The sequence below is a fragment of the Myxine glutinosa genome, chromosome 1, assembly GCF_964187855.1.
Source record: "Myxine glutinosa chromosome 1, kmMyxGlut1.1, whole genome shotgun sequence".
Classification (NCBI taxonomy): Eukaryota; Metazoa; Chordata; class Myxini; order Myxiniformes; family Myxinidae; genus Myxine; species Myxine glutinosa.
Genome location: NC_136261.1, coordinates 60,340,560 through 60,346,559, shown reverse-complemented (window position 1 = coordinate 60,346,559; position 6,000 = coordinate 60,340,560).

Sequence of the window (6,000 nt, the reverse complement as noted above, 5' to 3'; positions counted from 1 at the left end):
ATGCACCCTGGTCCAAACACACCCCCTACACAAGGAACAAAGTGAATATATACCTCGGGCAATGTTTGCCTTCAAAACTTGCTAACAAGCCCATTACCAAACCACAAATGGTCATGATGGTCCCTGTACATCTGAGAATGGTTACCCTGTGCTTCTGAGTCTCACTTCCACCTGCATCCAGTATTTGGAAGGAATGTATTTGTAGTGTAGTAGAACATGAAGTGCTATTGTGTCACACACAATCTATTGTACACATCAGCATTTTCATTTTCTTTCCCAGGGGTAGCTAGGGTAGCCTAAAGCACTAGACGCCTAGACATAGAGGTATGCAAACTTGCCTCTGAGCTGTCTCGCCTAGGTTCAAATCTCACGGTGTCCTTCAGGAAAAGCAGGTGAACTATCGCCAGGACCCTGAACAAATCACAAATTCCTTCCCCCTCATTGGATTATCCTGTAGGTCAGAACTTTAGCCAAGAAACTGCTGCTGCAAAACTGTCTCTCTCTACAGAGCATGGTACATGATGATGAATCTTTTCCAACACTGTTTCATGAGTGAGTACCTCTAGCTATCTATATTATAATAGCCGTAGATGATTCTGTCTGTCTGTCTGTCTATCTGTTGGGTGTCTGTCCGGGGTGTGGCTTACTCGGTTTGCAGAGTAGCTCCACCCATAGCTCCACCCATTCTGGGAGTGGCTATAAACAAATATCCACCATTTTATTAACTCGCATAGCTTTGAGTCCTGTTTTGTAGGCCCGTGGTGTCTTGCTCTCCCCCAGTTTTATTTCAAATCAAATTCGATAAATCATTTCATTTTTCACAGTCGCTAACATAGTTTTAGACTCGGTTGAAAAAAAACGGGAAGAAAATCCGATGAAAGTTGCCGTTTATAGAACGAAATGAATTCTCAAAGGCCTGTAACTTCAAGGCCATTGAGTCTCTCTCACGCCTTTATCTCCAATCTAACTCACCATATGATTTCATTTTTATCGATGGTTTTACTTTTAGACTCGGTGTCAGCAATAATTGAGAACAATCCACACACGCGGGAAAATGCAGAGATATATTTTTTAAAATCGCGTCATGGTGTATCATACACCGCCCAACATGACACCGCCGGCAATGTGTCGATATATATTAAAAATTCGCTTTTGCTTTTCCGTTATGATATATTACTATTTCGTTTGATGATAGTCGTCACAAAAACGTCAACAATGATGCCGACATATATTTCTTCGTTTTTATTTCATTCAACATATTAGCCGGAAGTAAAATATGTTTCAGGAAATTACCGAGAGATATTTCTTCGTTTTTTTTATTAGTTATGTGCGCATACACTTTAAATAGGTTTATTTGAAATCTTTAATTTTCCACAATATAATTTACTTGCCATTTATCATTTGATGATTACGAGACAAATTCCTCTTGAGGATCGTGACAATTCATGCGTTGCGTGGAAACTTCCATTTCCAAAATGAATGAGACGATCGATGAAGAACGACTCGGTGTCACCAACGCGGGAAAATGCAGAGATATATTTTTTAAAATACACCATATCACCGCACAACACCGCCCAACAGCTAACAAGTATCATTCACCGCCCAACAGCCAACGAGTATCATACACCGCCCAACATGACACAGACAGCAACATGTCGACATTATCGCTTTTTCTTTAAACCGAGTGAACCGAGCCGAACCGAATACACCGCGTGAATTCACCGAGCGAATTTCAGCCAATTCCACCTATTTCTTCGTTTTTATTTTATTCGTTACCAGCAGAAGTACCCAGCGTTGCCGGGCGGGGGAGGGGGGAAGGGCACGTACACTTTAAACATGTATATACATGTGGGATGTGGGATATATACATGTGGGACATGTGTACGTGTGTGTACGTGTGTACGTGTGTGTGTGTGTGTGTGTGTGCGCGTGAATATGTGTGTGTGTGTATATATGTGTGTGTATGTGTATGTAGGCTAACCCCCGCTCTAGCAGGGAAAATGGCCTTAAAATGCATGTTGTTGTTGTATGTGTATATACATGTCTGTGTGTGTGTGTTTGTGTGTATATGTGTCTGTACGTGTGTGTGTGTGTGTCTGTTTTTGTGTGTGTGTGTGTGTGTGTGTGTGTGTGTGTGTGTGTGTGTGTGTGTGTGTGTGTGTGTGTGTGTGTGTGGAGATGTATATATGTGTATATATGTGTATATGTGGATACATATGTGTATACATATTTGCATATGTGCATATGTGTATATGTGTCTGTACGTGTGTGTGTGTGTGTGTGTGTGTGTGTGTGTGTGTGTGTGTGTGTGTGTGCATGTGTGTCGATGTACGTGTGTGTGTATGTGTATATGTGTGTGGGTGTATATGTGTGTGTGTGTGTATATGTAAACATTGGCCGGTGTGTGTGTAAAGTGTGAGGAGGTATTGGAGAGGAAAATGCAGAGATATATTTTTTTAAATCGCGCCATGATGATAAACGAAAATACACCGCCTAAAATAACAGTCGACATATATTTAAAATTCGCCATACACATCCATGCGGGAATCCCACGGGCATGGATGTGTGTGACATTTCGACATATTGAGTTACATGCTGCGCCTGCACATTCAGTTATATAAGATGGTTACTGGCAATTGATCACATCCACAAATGATGTAATCCACACAATTTATGTACTTTACATCTATCTATAATTCCAGTAATCTCTGTCTGTACGTTTGTACGTTTGTACGTCTGTACGTCTGTACGTCTGTTTGTCTGTGACCGCTGTTTCTCGACAACCACGGGTCCGATATACTTTTAACTTGCCAGGTATATTGCTGGGGACCCGAGGATGTGCCTTTTCAAGGTTTCATATTAATCGGACAATTACTTACCGAGCTATGTACAAAAAACGATTCAACCAATCAGAGAGCAGCGAACGATCGCGTGTGCCGAACGTGGCGGGCACACTCTGCCTCGGATGGCACATTTGAGAGCGTATTCATTTATTTCACGTTTGCAAACTATGTTGGCGTTAAACTATGTTTTACAACTAATAAAAACGAATTTGCGATTCATTCGCTTTCCTGCGCGTTTGTGCACGCGATGGCGATTTCTTTACCAAACTCCGGAAGCCGTTCGCTTTGGACCAAACCATTGCATGTAAATAGAGGGGGGGGATTGTCACCACTCGCAAGCCGTTCGCTTTGGACCAAACCATTTCATGTAAATAGAGGGGGGGGGGATATAATTTTAGATATATATATAGTACGGGCATGCCCTAGTAACGTTAATAGGAATACATGCCCGTGTAGATGGGAATGACATATAATTCACCGAAAACGTTGAAGCAACCGCATAATATTACGGTGATGTTTAACTCTGAGAATAGTTCTAAATTTAAAAAACTTTCTTCTGATATTTGTGATTTATTTCAAACAAACTGTATTTCCCAGCTACACGGGCATGTATTCCTATTAACGTTATGTAAAGTACATAAATTGTGTGGATTACATCATTTGTGGATGTGATCAATTACCAGTAACCATTTTATATAACTGAATGTGCAGGTGCAGCATCTAACTCAATATGTCGAAATGTCACACACGTCCATGCCCGTGGGATTCCCACGGGTGACCCCGCTAGTCTTACTATAATTCACCAAATGTCTGTCCATCTGTCCATTCCCAGGTACCGCAAAAACGGCTGAACCGATCGCAACGATATTTTGGGTGGGTAATCCTGGGACCCCCTGGAGTAAAATAGGCTATATTGTTTTTCCAATTTTTCCAATTTCCAATTTTTCCAAACACGATGGAATAATATTTACCGATATGAACAGTGATTTGGCTTTTATTGAAATTCTACAAATACTGTTTAGATTTTGATGATTTGCGTGTGATATGATTCAACGGATGTTTACATAAATCGTTTGAAATAAAAAAAAGTCTTCAATTTCTGATATTTTGCCTTTTCATTTGGGCCTCACAATTGAAGCCCCGCCCGTAGGGCGAGTGCCGTTGCTAGTTTTTAAAATGAAATAATGAATAAAGTACCGCACAAGATATTTGGTGTTAAATTCACAGCATCATGAGACCTCCATAGATGTGTTTACAGGTAGATCGCTCGCTCACCTCGTCCAGATCGCTCGCTCACCTCGTTGGAGGCAAAATATACCAGAACGTACATCTGGAGTGGGAAATAATAAATGAGCAATATCGCTGTGTTCGATTGTGAAGAGAGAATAATTTTTCCCTGTTTTTTTTTTTTTTTTTTTTGTATACTGAATCGAGGCTCGTGAAAGGGCTAAAAAGAGCTGTTATAAAAAGAGCTAAAAAGAGCTGCTGAAAGAGCTCTTCCTCTGACTAGGTCGGCGAAATAGACATTAAAATGTTCTCTGACCGACCGATCTGTCCATGTACTTTTGTGTACGCGATATTTCAAAAACTGTTCCACATTTAGCTTTCATATTGCAGATATCTATTCCTCATCATATCATCTCAACCTGATTAGATCACACCTGCGATTGACTGAATTTTGTTGCACATGGCAAGATTTAGCTTTCATATTACACACATTTGTTCCTCGTGCCCCCCAAAATGTCGGGGACCTGGAGTATCAGCTCTGTTTTATTTGGAATTTCTCTAAATATTCCTGTCTATTTGGGAGCGCTTTTGCTTGCTGGAAGATGTTGGCAGACAAAATACATTTGATGAAATCAACAAGACGTTTATCGAGGTATGCTAACTGCTGTGGGAAGCAAGAAGTTGACGTTTCGAGAGTTAACCCTTTGTTAACGCCTGAAAGGTTGAGTTTTCCTTGCTTTCCAGGGCAGTTGGTAGATATACCTCAATCAATGTCCTGTTGATTTAATTCATCACTCTACTTGCCCCCAATACAGATCGACACTAGGCAGCCTTCACCAGCAAGCATAGATCTTCATTACCTCTGAAACTGAAGGTGGACGGAGGTTTTGTTTTCACCCTTGTCTGTTTGTCTGTTTGGTTTTCTGTCTATCCTTGAGCAGGATTTCTCAAAGAGTTATGGACGGATTCAGGCAAATCTTTGTAAGCAGGTTGTGTCTGCAAAACAGACGAATTGATTCGATTTTGGTGAAGATCTGGATCCGGATGCGACAATTTTTTAATTTCTAAATGATTCTTCACCATCGAGAGATAGGGCCAAAGGTTGTGGACGGATTATGACAATACTTGGTGGATTCTAGATGTATTATGTGCTTTACTCTGTTAAAAACAATTATTCCCTACATTTCCGCATGCATTCCAACAAAGAAAGTAAGTCACGTAATATGCGCTTTACAGTCTATCGTTAACTTGGTGAGTTCTTAAGTGATATAGTTGCCTCTGAGTTGTCTACTCTGGCATCGATACTTGATGGAATAGGATAACACCTTGTCATCTTTACACTTTTCAGGGCATTGCATCTTATTATATCGTGCTCCAAATTCCCTCTTTTGTCCCTCGTTTTTCCTGTTTGTGGAATCACCATCTGGAGACTGGTCAATCGTACTTGTCCTTCCAGAGCTTTCATCTCATGTCACCCTCATCCATACCCACAATCTTTTCTACCCCTTAAACTACCTTATCTAACCCAACCCAGTTACAGGTCACTGTGTTTTTTTTTCCATCCTTCTCCCTCTCGCTCCATTTTCTAATTATTATTTTTTTCGTACAAGATCGAGGCTCGTGTTAGAGCTAACATTAATCACATAAAAAACAAACTGACACAAAAAACCTATGACCAAGGGAGCGGGAGACAAGATGGGGAGAGAGAGGGAAGCACACAAGTACAACAGTAGAGAACAGGGACATCGGGAGATCTGTTGTGAGGGATAGGGCTTGGGGGGAGGATGCATGGGAGGGGGGGGGTGTGAGAGGTATAAAACACATGGACACTGCTAGGACTTCAAGGAGAGAAGTCGGTCAAGGAAAAGATCAAGGTTTTGGATGGGGGAAGATAAGAGATGGTGGTGAACAGCTGTTTTAAAGCCCTGGA